The sequence below is a fragment of the Mya arenaria genome, chromosome 2, assembly GCF_026914265.1.
Source record: "Mya arenaria isolate MELC-2E11 chromosome 2, ASM2691426v1".
Taxonomy (NCBI): Eukaryota; Metazoa; Mollusca; class Bivalvia; order Myida; family Myidae; genus Mya; species Mya arenaria.
In genome coordinates this window covers 24,392,806-24,420,421 of record NC_069123.1, presented here as the reverse complement: position 1 = coordinate 24,420,421, position 27,616 = coordinate 24,392,806, and the positions used below count along the sequence as shown (strand labels likewise).

At 32.8% G+C, this 27,616-nt stretch overlaps 1 protein-coding gene across 1 annotated transcript in view; it reads right to left on the bottom strand.

Annotated features, from left to right (window-relative positions):
* Positions 1 to 27,616, bottom strand: part of LOC128213891 (DNA-dependent protein kinase catalytic subunit-like) — an 81,435-nt gene that overhangs the window by 35,413 nt on the left and 18,406 nt on the right. The gene's annotated exons all lie outside the window — the stretch shown is intronic.

Sequence of the window (27,616 nt, the reverse complement as noted above, 5' to 3'; positions counted from 1 at the left end):
ACAGAATGGTAAAAACGGATTACTGAAAGGTTTTCTTAAATGAAATGAAGTATTTTTTTAACGTTTCTTGAATTAAATAATGGACTATTGGTGTAATTATAAGGAATGAATTGCGGGGTTGATGACTCCACACACATTGACCAACCCAATTGCGTTCATACCCCGATAATGACATCAACCCCGCAATTCATTCCTTAATTGAACTCTATATGTTTTAGGTTCTGTTTCGAATTTCATACACATATTGACTGTATTCAGAAGAAGTGTCGTGTTCACCATTCTAGGATTGTGTCAACTGCAAAATGATATAAAGAATTGATTATTTCCGAAGGCCAAAACGAGTGTATGACGAAATAGTGTCCGTTAAGATTCTGCTGAACGTCAATATCTCAAATAAAAAGCAAAATCAAATGAATTAAAAAAAATGTCTTAACTGACCAATTGAAATATCATTAGCAAAAATAATAGGAATACTTCTTAGAATTATCGATTTGACAAAAGCGATTGCACGGGCAGATCGTTATTAAGATGTTGTCATTATATTGTTAAAAACGAATTAAAATCCAACCATTCAGAAGACAGCCTCTGGTAAAGGCAAATGAAAGGACCAATAAATTGTCATGAAAAGAACATTTTCATTCAGTTAGGTTCTGCAAACATTTACGAAAAACAGCAAGCATATATTTATACCCATACAATTCCAAATCGAATGTAACACATGATTAACAGTATAATAAAACGAATAGCAATTGTTCATTTTGTTTATATTTTTTTCTGAAAGGAAGAATGCCTCTTTTTACGGAAAAGATGCGTTTTTGGCAAATTCACAATTTCAACATGGTAAATAATATAAATAGCAAGAGGCCATGATTTAATTGCTTATCTGTGTGTTAAGTGTGTTATTGCAAACATACAATGCTATTAACAGCCTGACACAAAAGATGAGTTCTTTGTCAAACAAGGATGCGAATAATATTTAACAGCGGATTTAATTTTAAAATTCATTAGTTCAGTATTTTTATATAAAATTGATGTTACCGTATTGCTATACTTCTTTGACCCGAACTGACTGATTAACTGAGATTAGTGTAGGTCAAACCGTACACCGTTTACACATGGTAGTACATAATACAGAATATTTAACGTTTATATTAGAACACAGCCTTTATGTACTTGAAATTGATCAACAGAAACGTATTACAGCGTGCTTAATTCTCCGACACAGGGAGGATATTCAAATGAATTTTATATATCAAATGCATTGGTGGACTTCAAAACTAAAGATAGTAACTCTACTTAAGATTTGTATATAAAAGAAACCTTAACCCACGTGTGAGGCATTTTTGTCCCAACAATATGTTATTTGATGATTTAGTTAATCAATGCATTAGCTATTAAGGGGAAAAATACCGGTAACTACTGTCTTGTAAGCAATTGTTAGAGGACACTACATTATTTAACAGCAGAAAACAGCATTTATGACAAATTATTATAGTTGATTGCCTCCCCTTAAATTACTTCTCTGTTGAGAGTAACGCACATTTTTACTGGGAGGTGCAAATTCATTTCAGAAAGAAGCGTTAATTCGTATTATAATAACAATACATGCTTGGTTCAATTAAGTTACTATAGCTAGTAAGTAAATCGATTTATATGAATTGCGGGGTTGATGACTCCACACACATTGACCAACCCAATTGCGTTCATACCCCGATAATGACATCAACCCCGCAATTCATTCCTTAATTGAACTCTATATGTTTTAGGTTCTGTTTCGAATTTCATACACATATTGACTGTATTCAGAAGAAGTGTCGTGTTCACCATTCTAGGATTGTGTCAACTGCAAAATGATATAAAAGAATTGATTATTTCCGAAGGCCAAAACGAGTGTATGAAATAGTGTCCGTTAAGATTCTGCTGAACGTCAATATCTCAAATAAAAAGCAAAATCAAATGAATTAAAAAAAATGTCTTAACTGACCAATTGAAATATCATTAGCAAAAATAATAGGAATACTTCTTAGAATTATCGATTTGACAAAAGCGATTGCACGGGCAGATCGTTATTAAGATGTTGTCATTATATTGTTAAAAACGAATTAAAATCCAACCATTCAGAAGACAGCCTCTGGTAAAGGCAAATGAAAGGACCAATAAATTGTCATGAAAAGAACATTTTCATTCAGTTAGGTTCTGCAAACATTTACGAAAAACAGCAAGCATATATTTATACCCATACAATTCCAAATCGAATGTAACACATGATTAACAGTATAATAAAACGAATAGCAATTGTTCATTTTGTTTATATTTTTTTCTGAAAGGAAGAATGCCTCTTTTTACGGAAAAGATGCGTTTTGGCAAATTCACAATTTCAACATGGTAAATAATATAAATAGCAAGAGGCCATGATTTAATTGCTTATCTGTGTGTTAAGTGTGTTATTGCAAACATACAATGCTATTAACAGCCTGACACAAAAGATGAGTTTCTTTGTCAAACAAGGATGCGAATAATATTTAACAGCGGATTTAATTTTAAAATTCATTAGTTCAGTATTTTTATATAAAATTGATGTTACCGTATTGCTATACTTCTTTGACCCGAACTGACTGATTAACTGAGATTAGTGTAGGTCAAACCGTACACCGTTTACACATGGTAGTACATAATACAGAATATTTAACGTTTATATTAGAACACAGCCTTTATGTACTTGAAATTGATCAACAGAAACGTATTACAGCGTGCTTAATTCTCCGACACAGGGAGGATATTCAAATGAATTTTATATATCAAATGCATTGGTGGACTTCAAAACTAAAGATAGTAACTCTACTTAAGATTTGTATATAAAAGAAACCTTAACCCACGTGTGAGGCATTTTTGTCCCAACAATATGTTATTTGATGATTTAGTTAATCAATGCATTAGCTATTAAGGGTAAAATACCGGTAACTACTGTCTTGTAAGCAATTGTTAGAGGACACTACATTATTTAACAGCAGAAAACAGCATTTATGACAAATTATTATAGTTGATTGCCTCCCCTTAAATTACTTCTCTGTTGAGAGTAACGCACATTTTTACTGGGAGGTGCAAATTCATTTCAGAAAGAAGCGTTAATTCGTATTATAATAACAATACATGCTTGGTTCAATTAAGTTACTATAGCTAGTAAGTAAATCGATTTATATGAATTGCGGGGTTGATGACTCCACACACATTGACCAACCCAATTGCGTTCATACCCCGATAATGACATCAACCCCGCAATTCATTCCTTAATTGAACTCTATATGTTTTAGGTTCTGTTTCGAATTTCATACACATATTGACTGTATTCAGAAGAAGTGTCGTGTTCACCATTCTAGGATTGTGTCAACTGCAAAATGATATAAAAGAATTGATTATTTCCGAAGGCCAAAACGAGTGTATGACGAAATAGTGTCCGTTAAGATTCTGCTGAACGTCAATATCTCAAATAAAAAGCAAAATCAAATGAATTAAAAAAAATGTCTTAACTGACCAATTGAAATATCATTAGCAAAAATAATAGGAATACTTCTTAGAATTATCGATTTGACAAAAGCGATTGCACGGGCAGATCGTTATTAAGATGTTGTCATTATATTGTTAAAAACGAATTAAAATCCAACCATTCAGAAGACAGCCTCTGGTAAAGGCAAATGAAAGGACCAATAAATTGTCATGAAAAGAACATTTTCATTCAGTTAGGTTCTGCAAACATTTACGAAAAACAGCAAGCATATATTTATACCCATACAATTCCAAATCGAATGTAACACATGATTAACAGTATAATAAAACGAATAGCAATTGTTCATTTTGTTTATATTTTTTTCTGAAAGGAAGAATGCCTCTTTTTACGGAAAAGATGCGTTTTGGCAAATTCACAATTTCAACATGGTAAATAATATAAATAGCAAGAGGCCATGATTTAATTGCTTATCTGTGTGTTAAGTGTGTTATTGCAAACATACAATGCTATTAACAGCCTGACACAAAAGATGAGTTTCTTTGTCAAACAAGGATGCGAATAATATTTAACAGCGGATTTAATTTTAAAATTCATTAGTTCAGTATTTTTATATAAAATTGATGTTACCGTATTGCTATACTTCTTTGACCCGAACTGACTGATTAACTGAGATTAGTGTAGGTCAAACCGTACACCGTTTACACATGGTAGTACATAATACAGAATATTTAACGTTTATATTAGAACACAGCCTTTATGTACTTGAAATTGATCAACAGAAACGTATTACAGCGTGCTTAATTCTCCGACACAGGGAGGATATTCAAATGAATTTTATATATCAAATGCATTGGTGGACTTCAAAACTAAAGATAGTAACTCTACTTAAGATTTGTATATAAAAGAAACCTTAACCCACGTGTGAGGCATTTTTGTCCCAATAATATGTTATTTGATGATTTAGTTAATCAATGCATTAGCTATTAAGGGGAAAAATACCGGTAACTACTGTCTTGTAAGCAATTGTTAGAGGACACTACATTATTTAACAGCAGAAAACAGCATTTATGACAAATTATTATAGTTGATTGCCTCCCCTTAAATTACTTCTCTGTTGAGAGTAACGCACATTTTTACTGGGAGGTGCAAATTCATTTCAGAAAGAAGCGTTAATTCGTATTATAATAACAATACATGCTTGGTTCAATTAAGTTACTATAGCTAGTAAGTAAATCGATTTAAATGAATTGCGGGGTTGATGACTCCACACACATTGACCAACCCAATTGCGTTCATACCCCGATAATGACATCAACCCCGCAATTCATTCCTTAATTGAACTCTATATGTTTTAGGTTCTGTTTCGAATTTCATACACATATTGACTGTATTCAGAAGAAGTGTCGTGTTCACCATTCTAGGATTGTGTCAACTGCAAAATGATATAAAAGAATTGATTATTTCCGAAGGCCAAAACGAGTGTATGACGAAATAGTGTCCGTTAAGATTCTGCTGAACGTCAATATCTCAAATAAAAAGCAAAATCAAATGAATTAAAAAAAATGTCTTAACTGACCAATTGAAATATCATTAGCAAAAATAATAGGAATACTACTTAGAATTATCGATTTGACAAAAGCGATTGCACGGGCAGATCGTTATTAAGATGTTGTCATTATATTGTTAAAAACGAATTAAAATCCAACCATTCAGAAGACAGCCTCTGGTAAAGGCAAATGAAAGGACCAATAAATTGTCATGAAAAGAACATTTTCATTCAGTTAGGTTCTGCAAACATTTACGAAAAACAGCAAGCATATATTTATACCCATACAATTCCAAATCGAATGTAACACATGATTAACAGTATAATAAAACGAATAGCAATTGTTCATTTTGTTTATATTTTTTTCTGAAAGGAAGAATGCCTCTTTTTACGGAAAAGATGCGTTTTGGCAAATTCACAATTTCAACATGGTAAATAATATAAATAGCAAGAGGCCATGATTTAATTGCTTATCTGTGTGTTAAGTGTGTTATTGCAAACATACAATGCTATTAACAGCCTGACACAAAAGATGAGTTTCTTTGTCAAACAAGGATGCGAATAATATTTAACAGCGGATTTAATTTTAAAATTCATTAGTTCAGTATTTTTATATAAAATTGATGTTACCGTATTGCTATACTTCTTTGACCCGAACTGACTGATTAACTGAGATTAGTGTAGGTCAAACCGTACACCGTTTACACATGGTAGTACATAATACAGAATATTTAACGTTTATATTAGAACACAGCCTTTATGTACTTGAAATTGATCAACAGAAACGTATTACAGCGTGCTTAATTCTCCGACACAGGGAGGATATTCAAATGAATTTTATATATCAAATGCATTGGTGGACTTCAAAACTAAAGATAGTAACTCTACTTAAGATTTGTATATAAAAGAAACCTTAACCCACGTGTGAGGCATTTTTGTCCCAATAATATGTTATTTGATGATTTAGTTAATCAATGCATTAGCTATTAAGGGGAAAAATACCGGTAACTACTGTCTTGTAAGCAATTGTTAGAGGACACTACATTATTTAACAGCAGAAAACAGCATTTATGACAAATTATTATAGTTGATTGCCTCCCCTTAAATTACTTCTCTGTTGAGAGTAACGCACATTTTTACTGGGAGGTGCAAATTCATTTCAGAAAGAAGCGTTAATTCGTATTATAATAACAATACATGCTTGGTTCAATTAAGTTACTATAGCTAGTAAGTAAATCGATTTACAATAAGTTTGTGATAACCTTAACAACCCATGTGTGAGACATTTCTGCTGTTATGATGGTTTTATTTATTCCATGCATTAGCTATTATGGGAAAGAAATACCAGTAACTACTGTCGTGATAGCAATATCAAGACCAAACGCATAGCTGTTTTATTTACACATCAGAAAACAAAATGTATTACATATTATTATTGTTGATTGCCTTCTCTTAAACTACTGCTTTGTTTGTTGTAACGCACAGTTTTGCTTAAAATACTAAAATAACCGTAAATTATTGGTTTGACTCTTTTGCGACAAAAAGTACTACTAAGATAATCGTATAATGATAAGCTGATGTCGTATGATATTCCGTGTGTTAAAAGAATGCAAGGCACATTTTCTGCTACACTTTTCACTATTGATATTAGAAACACATATAGTTGTGTAGTACTCGGTTACAAAAAGGGTAAAAGAAGAAACATCATAAAATATTTCTTAGTTAAGAAATGGAGATTCGTATAGTGAATATTATTTTCTTTTGAAGCATGTGGCATTAGTGCTAAATGCGAGTTGTCTGAAAACACTTGATCAAAGAAGGTTTCAATTAAACTTTTGATTTAACTTAGTTTAATGGAATCTAGAGAGAGAAGCCCTAATGCACGAAATCTACATATGATAATTAATTTCCCCTCATTGATACTGTGATTGATTCAAAGTCAAAGCGAAAGTCAAATTGTTTCGTTCTTTTCGGATATAGTGCATAGTTTATTGTATCGCATATACTTAATGTGTTGAACAAGGTTTTGGAGGGATTCAAAATTGATATTCATTTCTATGTATGGTTAAAAAACGCCCGACATGCAAATAATAAGGGAAAACAAACCATAAAGAAGTAGTTAGTTTGCTGTATTACAAATGTAATTTAGGTTAATAAGCATACTTTCCAAATAAAATCTTAAATTGTATTCACTGGCAAGTAAGATAATCCCACCAAGACGAGAAACCAAAGACAATATAATCGGTAATCTTATCCAATCAGTAGTAAGCACAGGTGAACAAGATCAGCCTGTCTTAACTTCGAGCCATTGTCAAATGTGAATGAAGGTACGGGTCAAAGCATGCACATTTGACTAGAACATTATTCTTTCTTAATGTTCCATCCTCTTCGAAATACTCCGCTTTCTATAACACTAAGCCACCTGCATCATCGAAAGATAGAAGGATTGAAGATCACTGTATCTATATATCTATCCATTAGTTAATCTGAATGTTATTAAAATACAAGCACAAATTTGCTATAATCAAATCATCCTTGGCTCATCCTTTCTACGAAAAACTCAATTTCATCAAAACCTATTACTATCAGTATCATCATTTAGGAGCGGCTTCAATTACATTTAACAAAAGGAGTATACGCTCTAATAGCCATAAGACATCAGTAGATTTAATGATATTCAGTTTATAGAAACGCAAAGTAAATAGGTTTGAAGGACCAAAATACGATTTTTTAGGAAAATAGATTTATTATATTCAATCGTCAGCAAACATACACACTGTTTCCACCATTCGTACATGTTTTAGATAATAAGAGCTGAGATTTTGAAAAACAAATACCTACAAATGTTCGCAATATTAAGTCTACAGTGTCAGCAATAGTATTTACTTTTTGTGTAAGGCCAACCTGTTCGTGTTTCAATAGTTCTATGCTTTTTAATGCATATTTTACTATTTCTCAATGTCAAATGTCAACTTCATGAGACATCTGTTTTGGATTTCAAAAAACCTAGCGTCTAGTTTTATATGATGTCGTTTACAGTTTCACTTCCTATATACTGCAGCATGAAAATGAATTTTTCAAAAGTTAAAAGTGTTTATCCCCAACCAATATGAATATACATACCGTGAATATCCTTCAGAATGAAAGAGAAACATGCATTTTTGACATTCTAACACGAGGCAAAAATTAAAAGCATGTAAAAAAGCAATAAATTGATTATTGTGATGTCGTTAACATTAAAATTTATATATCCTGCAATGCATAATTCTTGAAATAACTCCCTGCAAAACCTTGGTTAATAATTATGCGGTTTGCAATGTTGGATTCCATTTTCGTTTGAAAGGGAGATGTTATTGTCCGGAATCATTATAATTGTCTTCTAGAAACCAAATGTTAATTAGAAATACAATAAATCACATTTCATTGCTTTGGTTTAATACGCCTCTAATAAATAGTTAACTTCGTCTACAGATATAGTCGGGATCCCTAATAATAAAAGTACTTGGGGTTTACCTATTAGTATATTATTTGTTTTATTATTATGTTTTCTCAAGTAAATGCTTACTCTGATAAGATTAACCATTTACGTTTTTACTTTATTCGGGATTGTTGGAATGAGAGTGAGGTTGTACACAAACTGGATAAAACCCCAAGTAAATTTACATTTTACTGACATTTCCAAGGCGGTACCTAACAATCATTGATAAACTAACCTAGATTTTAATATAGTATTGATGTACAGTGTTGTTGGTGGAGGTTTGTGCTGTTGTTCAATTAGCCTAGGGCATTGGCCTGGGCCATAGGTTAATATATCATAGCCTTAGCCTCAGGTGAATGGCCCAGCCTTTTTAAGAGTCGAAATTAATCCAACATTTTATTTTATTCGAATGAGATTTGAAACGTATTACAAACGTATCAACCAAAGTGTATTATTCAAAATTTAGATGCGTTTATCATAATAGCAAAATAAAACATGCATGACACTTCTTTGGCAAGGGATTAATGAACATTAATGAGTGCATGTTTTGCTTTTCGAGATAGTATATTTGATGCTGCATTGCATATCTTTCAAAAAGGGAATTTTATTAATGGACAAACCAAATTATCATCAAGGAATCATTTAGGATTTGAAAAAATATCTAAATACTGCATTTTGTAGTTAATATAGACCACAATATGTATACCTTGAACACACGCTGTTGAACGCTGACGTAAAATAAATTAACTAATTATCCATCTGTATGTACTTCGAACTTATATATGTATTGATGCAGGAGGAGTGTGGGGTAAGCTTGTTTAACCTCGCTATCGGGTAATTTCCATTTGGCGAGCACGCAACAAATTTTCTACACAATTTATAAAAGCTCTTTTACTTCGTAGCCTGGGTGTCTGGACCCTAAAATATGTCAAAACTACACATTAGCTGTTAAATAGTCCATATTAAGATATTATCTTAGGATCATATCACAGACTTGATTAAAAATCTTCAATATATAAATATAAATTCATCTCAAATAAGTTTATCACCAAAGTAAAATAATTCTTAATGTAAAAATGTCTAACATTTAAGGCTCAGATTACATATATACAAAGATATAACATTTTCTTGATAATAAGTAAACTAGCTTAAACAAAGTCTTCAATATCAAACTGTGTAAGTACTTCTGATTTGTATTATTACATAGACTACTAGACAGATTATTAACAATATGCTGACACTTATAAAACTATTCTGAGATGAATTAGAGCATCCTTTTTATAAGCACCCAAAATTGCTAAAAGTCCATTTAACATATGCTCTTTGCTTGGATTCCGATGCATTATAAAAATGCTCTAAATAAATAATGATATCGGAAACACGGATAACATTAAGAACACTCCCATCCGCTTCGTTAACTGTTTACTAAGTTTCAACTAGAACAATTACTTTTGTCACACTTAGCCGATATATGTTGTACGTAAACCGTTCTATAATGTTTACTCAGGGTCCAACCAGGACTTTAAGGCATTCAATGTTTAAAACGATTGTCATTACATCGAGTCAGCTTACATTTTGATGTCTGGTCTCAGGAATGACATTATCGATTATATATTGTTAGTGTAATTGGAAGGGGTAATGATTGCACAATCATATGTACAATAGATGACCAAGCATGCAGCCTACATACATCTGTCTAAGTATAATATTATGTTGGTATGTTTGTCCTTTATTTAATCTGAAACTAGCTGTCAAATTGACTGGACCAAAACAGCTTAGTTCTTATATGTTTCTTTTATATTTTATAGTTTTTGGCATAATTCTTACGTATTCTTTCTGTACACATAAAACTAATTCAATAAATAATGCGAAACAAGACAATCAGAATGCAAAAATAGAGTACCGAATTCTTACCATTGTTGTCAAAACGATAGATATCCAAAGTATAAACATATAAACAAAAAAGAACCACATCAAACGAAAAACAATTCGCATTAATCGCTTCTCTAAGAGAAATATATAGTTGCTTAATAGCTCTGAAAAAGAGAAAACAATTTTTACTTGGATAAACATATGCACATCTTTTCATTTTATAGCCAGATTGCAAGAGCATTTAAATCTTTATTGCGTTTCTGGACATCATGCATTACTTTAGTTAGTACCAACGTGTCTTGAAATACTTGAATTAAATACAGATAAGCTTGTGTTTATCTCAAGATAGCCAAAGCATTACATACGTTTTCGCGTTTCTGGAAATCATGCGATATTCCAATTAACATCAAATTGCCATAAAATATTCATATCAAGCAAGTGGATTTTAAAGATTATGTTTAAATCATATATGTTTATGAGTACAGAAAAATATACCGGCGCTATTTTTAACTTAGTACGATTTACGTTTTTAGACAATCCCATTAAATTTTGAATAAGAAAAAAAGGGTAAAATTTGCAAAAGATGCATGTGTCGTAAGTGATACATCAGTAAGTACGATTCAGTTCGTTGTACACAACTAGGTCAATTTTATGTTAGTTTTTGACAATTTTCATTTTTTCTTTCAAATTTATCGTTAGCTGACTAGTTCCTTTAACCAAATGCAGATAATTATTTCCTTCTAGTTCAATATAATCATTAAAAGCAGACATATATCGGAGGTTACGTATTCACAATAACGAAGTAATAGGAGGCGCGTCATCACGGCCTCACAGAGCAAACAAGAGTACTGGGTTAGAATCTTGGAAACGTTAACCAGCATAAGTTTTTACTAAAAAAACCAGTAAAAATGCACCAAATATTTTTATTTTTTATAATTATTGTAAAGTCCAATGTAAAAACATCTTTCATTTCTCTTCTTCGTTAGAACTGCTTCAACAGATGTTCACATGAATAGTACATTTGCTACAATTACCTACATAAGAATACAACCACTTGCACTGAAAACTATTTTATTATGCCCCCATCGAAGAAAAGGGTTATTTTGCTTTGCACATGTCGGTCGGACGGTCGGTCGGTCGGTCGGTCGACCAAAGCTTGTCCGAGAGATAACTCAACAATTCCTTGACGTTTGGTCATCAAACTTGACCTGAAGGTTGGGCCTGACCAGTAAATAGCCCCTATCGATTTTAGGACTCATCGGGTCAAAGGTCAAGGTCACAGTGACCTTTAATTGTAAAATAATTTTAAAGCTTGTCCGAGTGACAACTCAACAATGCCTAGACCTATGGTCATCAAACTTGATATGGAAGTTAGGCCTGACCAGTAGATGATCCCTATTGTTGTGGATGGTCATCGGACCAAAGGTCAAGGTCGAAGTGACCTTGAATGATAATAAGTTGTCCGAGTGATAACTCTACAATGCCTGCACCCATTGCCCTAAAACATGACTTGGAGATTTGGTCTGACCAGAAGATGACCTCTATTGTTTGTTGGGGTCATCGGGCCAAAGGTCAAGGTCACAGTGACCTGGATTGGTAAAATGTTGTCAGAGCGATAACTCGACAATGCCTGCAACCATGGCCCTCAATCTTGACTTCGAGGTTGGGCCTGACAAGTCAAAGATCAAGGTCACAGTGAACTTGAAGGCAAACTCGACAATTCCTGGACCTATTATCATCAAACTTGACATGGATGTTTTGCCTGACCAGTAGATGACCCTTATTGGTTTTAGGAGTCAGAGGGTCAAAGTCAAGGTCACAGTGACCTTGAATGGTAAAAGGTTGTCCGAGTGATAACTCGACAATGCCTGCACCCATGGCCCTCAAACTTGACTTAGAGTTGAATCTGACCTTTAGATGACCCCTTATGATTTGAGGGGTCATCGGGTCAAAGGTCAAGGTCACAGTGACCTTGAACGAAAAAAAGCTTGTCTGTGTGATAACTTGACAATGCCTGCACCCATGGCCCTAAACTTCACATTTTGGTTTTGGTGACCAGCTGATGACTCCTATGGATTTTGAGGTCATAGAGTCAAAAGTCATGGTCATAACACACTCTATCCTCACACTTGAATGGTCATAATCTTAAAACTGCCTTAACGGCATCCAATGTCAGTGACAAATCGGCTGTCATTTCGGTCCATGCATATTTCATTAAATTGTCCATATAATCCTGACAACATGGCGCTCGGGGGGGCCTAAGGTTTGACAAACTTGTTTGGCAAGTGTTCCTATTGTTCTCTGTGATTTGCAACCTGTCCCAACAAATGCAATCTTGATTTATCGCATTGCCTAATTATTGATACATTAAATAAAAATGTACTATGTGTGTCTGAGTATATGATATACATTTGTCCAACGTAAATAATTTAATTGTACTTGCAATTTAGTGTTACGCTTTATTCAATGATGTTTATGAACATTATACTCAATTGTCAGTAATCACAAACCTATAATGCAAGTATTGTGGTAATAGATAATACAGATGTATTCAAAACTAGCAAATAATCTTTGAAAAACTTAAATCAAACGACATTAATATGTTAAGCATCTGTATTAAAGTTTCCAGCAATTTAGGGTCAATAGCTACTTCAACGATTGGTAGTTTGTTATTTAACTTGACCTGTATTTTATAGTGTTCAACTTATGTACCGAAAACTTTATAAATTATTCAACCATTCCATATGTTATTGTCCGGACACCGTATTGTTTGCATACACTCAATTGAAAATGGACCATAATTCTGTCCGGATAAAAACGGATAATTTATAACCAAAGTCTAACTGAACCCTCAATTTGTGAGACGATTAGCATTTATTTTGAAAAACAACAACACATTTCTAAACCACTTGTTCGTGAATCAAAATGTTCTGTTTATGACATTATAATGGTTATTCGTAGCCGTTGGTACAGATTTTTGCTTGTTTTTAAGCTCGCCTATTCGAAGAATAAGGAGGCTTAACTACTCGCCCCGACGTCGGCGACGGTGTCCGGTTTTTAATGTCAAGTTGGCATTTTCACTTATAACTCCAATACCCTTCATGCAAAACACTTCACACAATATTTCAAATATTTCACACAATTGTTCAGCGCCATCACACAATGAGGTTATCCTAAAAACAAATTATGGCCCCTGATGGACTTAGGAACGTAGGTTAAGGTTTTAGGGCAGGTTAAAGTTTAAGGGCAAGTTGTGATTTTTATTATTTACCGCTATACCCTTATTTCCATTGAGTTAATACTTAACACAAATATCATAAAGTCTATGTCCTAGGGACACTATTAGCCTCTCGTATATTCTGTCTACGATTGTAGAGGAGAAGGAATGACATTGGTAAAAATCTGTTCTTTGTTTATGACAATGAAACTGGAGTTAATTCAACTGAAATGACGCTGGCATATGATGATTTCTCAGTTTGGGCCTTTCTCTTTATAGAGTTCATGTTTTAAATTTTTGATATTAGATAATTGTTATCGTTATTTTGTTTGTATTTTTCAAAATAAACATCTATCCTTAGAAGTTGGATTAAAATTTCGTTCTTATGCCAAAACATTCTGAAATAATTTTGCAATGTCGTGACTGGCTTTTGATGTGGACGCTTAAAATGCTTTTATCAGCAAAATCAAATCAGGTGTTAATGACTTAAGAATGTTAACAAATGAATAATTGTGTTTATAGTGTTAATTTATTTATATAATTAGGAATTATCTTAATGCTTTTTTTTCAGTTGTGCCAAAGCTATATTTAATCAAAACAGGAATTGTGTTGAAGTGTGTTAATCGTTTGTATCTTGATACAACTGCAGTAATTAATTGATATGCATTAATCTAAAACTACAGACATTTTTTTGCACGAAATGAATTATCGTTAGCTCTGGCCATATGTTATGAGTTGGGAATACATACGATGTTATGTTTTGCGTTTTATCTAACATATGAGATAAAAAGCACCAAATAATTATGTTGTTTATGATTCAACCACCGTGGATTCTATTGATGTGCATATGACGTCTAACCATTTCATAAAACGTTTTGCATGCTTAGAACAAAAACCACCGACAATTCCAACTATTTTGATATGAATATGAGCATCTGTTCATCTTTGGATTATCGTTGACTATATAAATTCTGATATTCTTTAAACAAGTTTCCGAATTGAATTTTTTAAACAATTAATTCTATTAAAAACGCCTGATTAAAATGTATCTTTGGAATCTGCATAATAAGAAAACTTCAGGTATAAATGATTGCTTGAATACTGATGGATAACATATTTTCTCCCTTTCTCTTAGCAAACAGTAGCAAATGCCTACGTGTTTTGTGGGTGAATTAAATGGATTGACAGATGTTTGTGTTGGTCAATCATATTCAATATATACATGGTAGCACATAATACAGATTTTTTCATGATCTGTTAACCGTCCATGATTGGAAGAAAATAAATTTTTGTTGACAATTTAAAACGCATTATTTCACGCCTTTTTATAGACCGGAAACAGTTCATCATGTGACGTCATAATAACTCTGTAAAAAACACTTCAAAAACGCCATATTAGCCTGTCTCTTTAAAGACTGGAAAGTTTAGAATGACGTCATAATATAGCATGCAGTATCATGTAATAAAACGGTTATTTACTTATTAGCTGTAAAATATGCAGTACATATTGACCATATTTTGTCATTTTGACAGCGTGTTTCACATTTAATAAGTAAACAATTGTATAATAATCAATGTTAATATCAGGACATTGCCTTAGAGTCCTTTAAATTATAAAACAAATGTATCACATCATGCTTTATTGTTAATACAGGCAGGATATCAGAATGATTTCAAAATATTTTATACATTTGTGGACTAAATAGACAGCTACTCGACTTAAGATGTGTGTGCAATAGCTTTAACCCAGGTGTGAGGCATTTCTGCCCCAGTAACATGTGTTATGATGATTTAGTTATTCCATGCATTAACTATTATAGGGGTGCTAGCAATGGTTAGAGCATACTGAATTATCAAAACAGCAGAAAGCAGCATGTATTACATATCTTCATAGTTAATTGCCTCTCGTTAAATTACTACTCTGTTGATAGTTATGCACATTTTTCTATGGGAGGTGCCAATTCATGTAAAAAAGAATCGTTATCTCGTAGTATAATAACCATAAATGCTTCGTTAAAGTACAAGTATTCGTCGTATGATAAAAGAATGCAAGTCAGCTTGTCTGCAAATATCTTTAATACTTTGTGTTGCTCTGGCACTGAGGTGTAAAATATGACAAATAATAAAACACTTTTTTACCGAACTTCATGCAACTAAGACCGAAATCTGAATACAGAGCATATTATGTTTTGTGTGTTTCGTCATTGTGTTAAATGTAATTAGTCCATATTGAAAACGTGAAATGCCTTTTGGAAACAACAAATGTGTAATGTATAGTTAGTGTTCTACATTTGGGGGTAAAAGTTGTAACATCACAAAAAAACTTTTTTACCGATGATCCTTAAAGTGAAACCAAAGTTCGTTTAGTGAGCACCCTATGCCAAAGGTTTTTCAATTGATATAAAAAAACATATTACGCCCCTATTGAATGTTCTTATATCAGTACTGAAAAGCACTAAATGCAACATATGCTCCTAATTAAATTCAACGCATGCCCTTAAATTTGAAGCAACCGTTAAACTCTACACGTCTGAAAACACTTGTACCAAGAGAGTCTCCATAAACGTTTCCATAAAACCTAGATAAATAGAATGTAGAGCAAATGGCCCAGATGCGGAAACCTACAATAAGCTTCCCTGTTGATACTCTGAGTATTCAAAGTAAAGGAACAAGCTTGTTTTTTTTGCAATAATGTGCATTTGTTGCCGGATGCGGAAATAAAGACTTTAGCAAAAAAACATGCCCTTTGGGGCAACACCTGTTCCTATTGGATTGAACATGTACTGGACGAGTTTCAATTATTGTATTCATTTCTGTTTCATTAAACTGGAATAATTAGTTTGCTGTATAAAAGATTTGATTAATGTAAAATAACTATAAAGCCTAGCATTTTTTTAACAAGACAAACAAATAGAAACTACCATTAGCCTTATCCCAACAGTTATGAGCAAGAAGAACAAGATTTAGAGCCATAATCAGTTGGGCATGAAGGTACGGGTCAATTCCGATTTTATGCAACTTTCACTCAAACAATATTCTTTCAGATAAGTCATAACTGAAACATCTGCGTTATCGTAAAATCGAGAATTGTCATCTTTGTGCGCTGTATATATCTATACATTAGTAGTATAACCATTTAGTAGAATACTTTTATTTCGGTATTGATCACACAAGTAAATGGTATAAAGAAATACAAGATAGAATAAGACACAAATGACTATAACAAATAATATTTTGTTCACCGCTTCTCCACAAAGACCTATTGATACACTTTGAAGAATCAACAGTTTCAGTTTTAAGAATGAAGTTTCTTTCCTTTAACAAAAGGTTTATACATCGAAGGTCGCAACATTTTGGACATATTATTATATGAAGTTTTTATATGTTTTATTTGATTTCAGAGCAAATATGCGCTTCCATACATTACGACATAAAATCTTTCTAAGTGTTTCTATGATATCTAGTTAAAAGAAGTACCACAATGCCTAGCTTTGAATGGGTTTTAAAGACCAAAACTCCCAAAGAATATATACCTTTGGTATATTCAATCGTTGAATTAACAAGTTTATAGTTAGACTAATACAATTACGAAAACACATATACATGCAAGTGGATACAATAACATACAGCATAAGATGTAATATATACAGACATACACTACCAATTGATAATTATTGATTTACAGAATTTAGAAGTTAGCAAATTTCTTTTTCTAAGTTTCTCTTCAATACCATGTGTTTTCCTTTAGTAAGTGTTCAAAATATTAAGAGCTGAGACATGTGATTTAAGTCCAAAAAGCATTTGTATTTTTTTAATTGCAGAAGTGCTTCAAAATAGGAACTTCAATCCAATCAACATTGTTATGAATGATTCTATTTTCAGAAATATTTGCAATTATTGTAACTAGGAACTAAATTTGGACATTTTTGTTTCAATATGTTTTTTAAAGACATCGTTTATCATATGTTCGGATATATGTAGGAGTTCTTTGTCGAAATTATTTTTCCTTTCAAGACACAAACGAGTTCACTACAAATCTCTGATCAATTCTTCCTTTTTTAAAATTAGTTTTTCTTTAGTTGATTTTGAAGATATAGGCTATATATGTGTCCCTATGCAAAGGGATATACCTCAAAATTAAATGATTTGGTCCCCCGTCCATTTGTGTATATGCCGTCGATATGGAAATCGCATTCTAGAAATCACCCCACTTTTTGTTCAATACGTTCCGGAAGTGAGATCCTTTAAAATCACTAAAACATTCAAATATTTACCGTCTTATACGAGGCAAATCCGCATACACTACCGACCACGCGTTTTTTGCATATTTCGCCGCGATTTTTCCTTACCGCGAACGTTATCTTTTTTATCTTATTTTCACTTTACGCCGCAATTGAAGCATTACGTCCACCGCAATTGAAGCATTACCAATAATTTCCTCGAATTTAACCGCGTCGAGTCACCGCGATACGTTTTAATTAACAGTAAATAAGGTAGCTTTCAATTTTCTGCAGATTTTTTCTTTGTTCCCGTCTTATACATTTAATTCTAGTCAGTAACCGCGGAATATATCGTGGCAACGCGTTTTTTTTGCACAGAAAGCATGGTTGGTAGTGTATATGTAGTTTGTGGGCATATATCTGCAATAAAACACAATCACCTGAGTGACAAATGTTGGCCATATAAACGAATCAAAATTTATATTCCAGCGGCACTAAGAACATTCTATGCACTTTTTGATTGAAATGCCGCTTACAGTTAATTGCAATTAATATAGATTGCAACAATTCATTCTTGAAAGTTTCGTGAACGCAGTTTGTGTATTATTCGATGTTGTTTTCTGGATAGTTGGACACCAATATCGTTTAAAATGAAAATGTTTTTACTGGCATTAAACAAGTTTTTCTCCTTGAAACCGAATGCTAATCAAAATAACAATAAAACCAACTGCGTGTCATGGATTTTATACGTTTCTCATATATCAATAACTATTTTACCCAAGTGTTAACACATCTGTGGGTGTTGATGGTACGTTCTGTAATATAAAAACGTAATTTTGTATATGAGTATTGAATAATAAAGCACGTCGTGGTAAATAGTCTACCTTTGTTTTATATCAAACACATCTTGTGTGCATCTTAATAATTTACACGTTGTGAGTGTTATTTATGTTTAATGTATTTGTTTCATTGTTTTTTATTGTTCACCAGTGAACACACATTTTTATCACGTGTCTGCGTCTATAGTTTTGGAAACTCTTATTAATCTTATTCGTGAGCTTGTCTGTCATTCTGATTTAATGGCTCTTGGTAAAAAACATGACTTTCTCTACAAAGGTTCTACATTATGTTCCTTGAAATTAAAATTGGCGTTTTATTTTAACAACATCTTCATTGAATCATAAAGCAAATGAAATGTTTGAAACGAGGAGTTACAGAGCTTAGGTTTAAAGTAAATGTATCACAAATTATACTTTCTCTAAAGTGAATGTCTAAGGGGCAACTGCGAAATTCTTCATTGTTTTTGACGCAGTAAGATTAAACAGAAATAGTCTTGGTCATAGGTTGATATGGCAAGGCCCTGTTGACAGCTGATTTGTCATGCCCTTTTAGTTGATATATTAACAATTAGATAGTTGGTTTATCCCACATTTTTATTTATCGTATTCGAAATCGATTAGAAACGTAATACGTACGTTTCATCAAAAAAAAATCAAGTTATGACTTCCGTTTATCATTATGGCAGCAATATAAACAAGCGTGCATGTTCGTATAAATGCAGACACTTCTTTGGCAAGAGATTAATCATTATTAATGAGTGCATTGATGCCTTCTGTTCTGCATTTCAAGATAACATTTTGATATGCTGAATTTCATTTCTCCCACCTCAGATAAGTAGATCCAATAATTTAACCATGCTAGATATTCTTATCTTGCCCACGGGCGAAGATAAGATGCCCGTATGGAACTCCTTTTACCACATTGTAATTACCTCCCTTGTTGAAGACTGTCGTCAGTAGCATCAAGGAAATCTTGTCTTATGGTAATATTTAGAACGCTAATTAATTATTTCTCGCTTCAGATGTCACCATAAAACAGTTTTCAGGCAACATTCAAGAAATAATGCTTCATTCTCCTTAGAACTATTTTAAAAGACCGACTTGACTATTAACATTAACTTGATCACTGCGCGTATATCCATGACAACCACGTGCTATCGCATATCCATACGCAATTATTATCACTAAGCAAAAAAGAGTTCCAGCAAAAATACATCTTTACTTAATTTTGTTTAACTGAGGTGGGAGAAAAAGCATCTACCATAGCCGCTCGTATAAGATAGGTTCATCCCGACCCTCGCGCAGGGTGTTTTGCGGAAACTCGGTAAACCTCGTTTCCGCAAAACACCCTACGCTCGGGTCGGAATGAACCTATCTTACACTCTCGGCCACGGAAGATACTTATAATCTTTCCGAAAGTGAATGCATCATAATGGACAAAACAAAGTGGATATAAATGTATCACATATGATATGCAATAGATACTTAAATGCTGCATTTCGTAGTTGATATAAAACACAATATGTAATATAAAGAAATTACGCCTTTGAACGCTGATGAATGTTCGTAACGTGCATTTTAGGCAACCACATTTATAATAAAGCTAACGTTGTGTCTTGTATCTTCTTCATTCTAATTGCAAATATAAAACACTTAATACACTTGTTTATTATCATCAAACAGAGTATTGCTCTAATAAGTATGTTTGATGCAGATAGATAAAAACCATTATAAGAATAATTGACAGGGTATTAACAATATGCTGACACTTCGACAATCCAGAGATGAAAAAGAGCATCCTTCCTTCTGCTCAAAGACAATGAAAACAGATATTCTTCAAACACATGTTATTGACATGTCTGCTTGGATTCCGGACTCATGGACTCATTCTTGGACTCATAATGAGAAATGCTATGAATAAATCATATCGGAAATGCTGATGAATGAAGAATGCTCTCCTCTGCTTTGTTAATTGTCTGGTGAGTGGCATCTAGGCAATCCCTTATGGCATACATAGCCGATATATTTTGTACGTATATAATTCTGAGGATGTGAACAGGGCCAAGCCAAACTTGTGTATGTTCCCCAATGTACAAAACGATTGCCTTTTTATCGATTCTTTGATATAGAATTTTGATATTTGGTCTCACAAATGGCATTATTTGTTATATAAGGTTAGGATTATTGAAAAGGGAAGTGACTGCTGATTGATAATAATATGTAAAATAAATTACCGAACGTACAGCATCGTTGAGTCTTTTGAAGTTAGTATGTTCGTCCATTAACCCTTTTTTATAAAATATATCGTTTCTCTAAGAGGTATTTTGAATAAAATTATTTATCTGAAAAGAGATTATATTGTTTACCACTTTGATTAACATAAGCACGTCTCTCCATTTAACTTCGCTATCGCAAAAGCATTTAATATGTTATTGCGTCTCTGGACATCATCATTGTTTCATTTAATTCCAAAATTGCTTTCAAATACTAACCCATTGAGGCCTGAATAAAATGCAGATAGGGATGTTTGTATATCCATATAACAAGAGTTTTGAATATGCATTTGCGTTTCCGGACATCATTCAATATTTCAAATAAAAAAAAATTAGCTTGAACTATGTAAAGAAAGTAAGATTGGGTCTTAATGAAATTATATATAATATTTACAGTAGAAGAGGGACCGTTAATTCCGTTAGAATATTGGTAGTTCGTAACCAAAGTCGAACTATGGCCAATTCCTGTATATTTGAAGCGATTAGCACTGATCTGTCCATAACAATGTTTTATCAAATAAAGATATTCTTAACCACATGTTTATGTTTTCACTAACATTCCAAAATCCAGACTGAAATGTGCTTCCTATGGCAGTATAACTGTCATTCATTTGCTTTTTACCAGAGGCAAGGACAAATTAACAGCAGTCTACCAGTATTGTCGTCTGAGCGATTGGCAAACTATCAGGACAAATAAAAACCGCATAATCAGAATGGTACGTTTGGTTTGCAGTAAAAAGAAACGGATTCGATTTGTTCGATTTAAATTGTGTTCACGTGTATTTGCGTTTTGGCTTTGGACAAAGGCTCTTTTTTTGTTTTTAACTTGCAACACGGGATACAATATCAAATAGAAAAGAGCATGTTTTTTTCTGTATGCCAGTCGTGTAGAGCTTGTCGAATTAAGTACCATATTGTTGCAATCATAATATAATATGAACATCGTTAAAAATCTCAATGAATTGTTTAAATTACAATAAATTTTAGCAACTGTTGATTTTATTCAGTATTTAAGTATAACTTTTTTTATCACAAATCCTTTTAAAATAATAGATAACTCATCATTTTATTTTTTTACCCAAAGTAATTAATTGCTAAATGAGAATTAGGGTTAAACACTCTCAATAAATACAAAATGATATGTAATACAATAAATGAAATGTTACCATTAGACTATAGCTTTAGTTTAAAGTAAAGTAGATCACAACACGTATTAAGCTTAGTGTATAAAAAAAAAAATAAGTTTTTATGATGATTTTGTTATAACATTTATTAGCAATAAATGATCATAGGAAAACGAAATTACTAGAACACTCAAAACTATATTGTTAAAACAGCAATTTGTACCATGTGTTTCATAGTTTAATTTTTGTTTGCATTTCGATAAATTACTTCTCTGCTGGTAGTTACGCACATTTTTGATATGCAGTGCCAAGTCACTGTCAAAGAGAAACGTTTAAATCAAAGGGTATGTTATATTAACTCATTATCTTCTACTATTAAATTCATAAACTCAATTGTTTTGCTAGAAAGAATACGACTAAAGTAGTCTTATAATAAAGTGCGGATTTCGTATGGAATCCAATACGTTTAAAGAATGCAACCCAGCCATTCTGTAACAAATTCCAATAATGGAAACGGGTAGAGTGTATTGTTTTTGATGCTCTGTTAGAAGCAGGGGTGAAAGATGAATCATAACGTATAGGTATTTGTGTGAAGTTAGTTCGGTAGAGTGCGAGACCAACAAGTCCAACAGATCCCTTCAGAGTAAAGCATGCTCAATCCTGAAGGGGTCGACTGGTTTTTATATACAGTAAACTATCCATCCACACGGAGAACTTGATATGCCAATATGCATAAAATCAAGTACATCAACGTACTACGAACGCACTTCCGCCAACAGCGGAACGTTACCTTACTTTCCATGCCGAAAAGACTCGACCCGAGTCTTGGACTGGGAAACTCGTGGGCATGGCAACTCCGGCCCAGCAGTTGTCTTTATCCCACCGCTGACACCATTTGTAGCATGCGAGACCAACAAGGCCGACATATCTCTTCAGAGAAAAACATGCTCAACCCTGAAGTGGTCGACTGGTCTTTATATATAATACATTCTCCATCCACACGCAGAGCTGGATATGCCAATTTGCATATAATCAACTATATAACGAGCGCACTTCCGCCGACAGCGGAACGTTACATTTCCTTTTGCCATAGGCTCGTTGATTGATCATAAAAATAATTATGCTACCCTAACTGTGTTTAATGTTATTACTTCACTGCTGAAACGACTTAATGCAGCGTTTGTTCTTAATTCAGAGCAAGTGGTGTTGGTTTTTAATTCATCATTGTGTCTGAAAACACTTCCAACGAGAGTTTCAACTTAGATTTCCATGGAATCCAGAGTGACAAGACCAGATGCACGAAACCTACAATTAGTATGATAATAAATGGCCCTTACTTGACATTGTGAATGATTAGTAATGGCAAGGCAGTAGTCTATTGGTTAAGTGGGTTTATGTGCATTGTTTGTAACAAAATAACTTAAGATATGCGTATTGGGGTAACGCCTGTATTTAATCGATTGGGTATGTTTTGATAAAATTCAAAAACTGTTTTCATATCTGTGTTTGGTTAGACTTTATTTTATAAGTTTTCTTTATCAAAAATGTAATTCTTGTCAAATTTCTTAAAAGTTACTTTCTAAAAATTGCCAAGCAAATGAAATGGCACTATTCCGACAAGCACAGTAGATCAAGAGTAGCTAGTCTTAAAGTAGAGCCATTGCAGGCTCGGCATACAGTTACGGATCAAAGCAACTTTCACTCAAACAATTATTTCCGAAAACGACTTCCGTTTTGTATAACACTGAAACATCTGCGTTATCGTAGAATAGAGAATTGCCATCTTTGTCACTTATATATTCAATGTATTCATTATTTCAGCCTGTTAGATTTATACATTCTTTTCTTTCGACATTTAGCTAACAAGTAAATGGTCTACATTTATGTAAAGTATTGAAAGGTAAACACGGCTATAATGAAAAAATGTGTTTACCCTTTTCTACGAGAATTTCCATCTCCACTAAGACCACGACTTCAGTTTTACGTAACAGTTCTGGGGAGCGGATATTCATTTAATAAAAGCTGTAAACCGAATTGACATGTTCCAGACAAACACAACCTATTGAACTTAATATCATGTGAAGGCCATGTATGCTTTTAGAGAGTACAGAATTAATATGAGTTTGCATAGTTTATGACATGAGATCATTCAAAGTCTCAAATAGTCTGAGTGTTTCTAAAATATAGTTTAAGGAAGCGCCATAATGCACAAGATGTGCATTACCAAGATGCTTTAAATTGTTTTCATAAATACTTAATATGAAAACATCAGAAACAAGCTCAATAGCCAAAAGATTAAACATAAATCCCGTTTAATGGCACCGGGTAGACGCCAAAGACATAGAACACAAATACAAAAAATCACATACAAGACATTGAACAACAGCACAAATCTCCACACGCAGCACAGTGCATATTTTATATATAAAACAATTAGGTATGGTTATCAAGGATCGTTAGGTACCGCCTTGGAACGGTCAGTAAAATGTAAATTTACTGGGGGTTTAAACCAGTTTGTGTGTACAGCCTCACTCTTATCCCAACAATCCCGAATAAAGTAAAAAATTAACGGTAAATTTGATAAAGTATGCATTAACTTGAGAAAACATAAACTCCATTTAATTGCACACGGCAAAAGCCAAAGATAATAATAGAACACAAAAAAAAATCACAAACCAGAAACATGGAACAATAACATAAAACTCCACAAACAACTCTATATATACTATATACAACAAACTAGGGGTGTTTATCAAGGATTGTTAAATACCGCCTTGGATAGGTCAGTAAATGTCAATTTACTGGGGGTTTTAAGTATGCATTAACTTGAGGAAACTTAATAATAAAGCAAAAAAACAATAAACTTATATGTAAACCCCAAGTATAGTTCAATGATTAGAGATCCCAACTCTCTCTGCAGACGAAGGAATTCAATTCAGAGTACCTAATGCAAAATCTTTTCAAAGATACGATGCAGTCATTATTTATAACTATGAGCATCACACACAGTCTGTCTTAAGAAATGAAAGGTTTAAAACTATGTGATCATAGAGTTTCATAAAAAAAGATCATTGTACTAAAACTGGGAACAAATAAAGATAAAAGCGACATACATTAGCTAATCTTTTCTTCCAAATAATAACCTATGTAAACATATAAAGAAAATGACGTCACATGTCAAAAGTTCTCATTAAATCAAAGGACTGAAAGCTTAGTTATGTAAGTATGCAAGTGTATTATGAAACTGTTTTATAAATTATGATTATTGTTCAGCAGTGACAAACATTTGTCACTTGATTGCGAATATAAATTATATGCTGGTATTACTAATAATTTTATATTCGTTCAATAACTTCAGTGTCATTCCAATCTAAAGGCTAGAAGGATTTGGTAAGATAGCATGAGTTCCACAAACAAGTTTATAGTTTGTGACCTGAACTTAGCATTGGCACTCTATTGGAACTCTTTATAGAATGATAATGCAAACTAAATTTTCGAATAGATAAAGGGCTTCATTATCAAGTTAATATATCACCAGCGATAGCTTATTTACCAAGTCTATGGCCTAGGGACAATGTTGGCCTCTGGTATCTACTGTCTAGACTTGTAGTTGGAAACGCATGGCATTTGTGAAAAGCTGTCCGAGTTCATTACCATATAATTCAGGCAAAAAAAAGTGAAATAGCATTGGCAATAGATTGTTCAATGCCTCGTTTCGTAGTGGATATTCAACACAATGTGTATACACAAAAAAGCACGTCATTGAAAGCTTATGTCAATTCTTGTCTGATACGTGCATTTAAACATGCAGTCATACTTATATATGAAGCTAATGTTGGGAGATGTTTCAAGATTTGGATTTGTATAAATTGTAATATTTCGAAGTTCTTCATTGTATTGCAATATAAAACAATAAATAAAAGGTAAATAATCAAAGTGTTTGTACGTCTAATTAATCTCAAAACTGTTTCCAATATCATTTATACATGTTATATCATTTCTAGCTATGTGTCGGAATCCAAGCATCTTAACTTATTATTTAAAGAATAACAACAAAATATGTTTTGATTGCCTATTTTGGCAATTTAGGTGCCGACGAAATGAAGCTCCAATGTATTACCCTGCTTAATGATAATGAGATATTTGTATCTATGAACGCTCTCCGCCACTATGTTAACTGTCTGGTGAATGGTAACAAGGCAATCCCTGTTGTCATTCTGAACAGATATATTTAGTATTTTTACCATTTTAGGGATTTGTACAAGGTCAAGCCAGTTAGCCAAACGTGTTTAAGGTATTTAATGTATAAACATGATTGTCATTTTATCGAGCCATTGATATAGAATTTTGATTTCTGGTGTCATAAAAGACATCATTCGTAATAAACTGTTAGTATAGTTGGAAATGGTAGTCCTGCTAATTAATAATAGGTAAACTAATTTACTGCACCTACAGAATAGCTACGTCTTTCGAAGGTAGTATGTTCGTCATTTATTTTAACTTAAATGAGTTTTGAAATGACCTAAACCAAAAGTTTTCTTATTTCTTGTATGTTTGGTTTCATTACTTACGTATTATTTCTGTAGACAAATCACCCATTCAAATAATAAAGGGTAACAAGACATGCAACACGCACATGAAAGAGTATCGAATGGTTACCATTACTGTCAAAACGATAAAAGCAGACAGACAAATACAAACATTTAAACGTAAAACAGTTGGAAACAAACGTTTCTCTAAGAGGTATAGTTAGAAGTTTGATATCTCGAAACAACAGAAAACCATTGTATGCCATTTTGATAAACATATGCACATACATTCGTTTTTCTTCAGAATGCAAGAGCATTGAATATTATATTGCGTTTCTGGACATCATCATTGTTTCAGTTAATAGCAAAGTGCATTGAAATTTTTATTTTAAGCAAAATAGGTATGTTTTCATCTCTAGATTGCGAGGGTTTTAAATAGGTATCTGCATTTTCGGACATCATGCGATATTATAATTAATATCGAATTACCTTGCAATATGTATGGAAAGCATATCAGATTTTTATTTAATGCAGATAATTATTTACTTCATTGACAATTTAATTGTTAAAACAGACCTAGGTGTAAATAATTATCTTTAAATTTGTCAATATGGGTCATCTCTTTTTCAGAATTCTTGTCTACAAGTTTTCTTGACCATTTGTAAAATATGGGTCACCTCAGGTCAAGCACTAGGTCACTAGATCAAATCTAAGGAAATATTTCCCCATGTCATCAATTGAAAAAAAAACATCTTCAAAAACCTTGTTGCGAAGATTTCTCTGCATTGTTTTTTAGGCTATTGTTAATATGAGTCGTCTTGGGTAAAACAATAAGTTATTCCGTAAAATGAGCAAAAAAATCCCCGTTACTGATTTGAATTTAAATTTCAATTATTTGTTTTTAATTTGTTCAACAAAACATACAAATTCACACACACGCACTCACATGCACAAACTCTATCGCATGTGTATGTTCAATATATGTGGTAATAGGTGTAGAAAGCTTCTGCTAC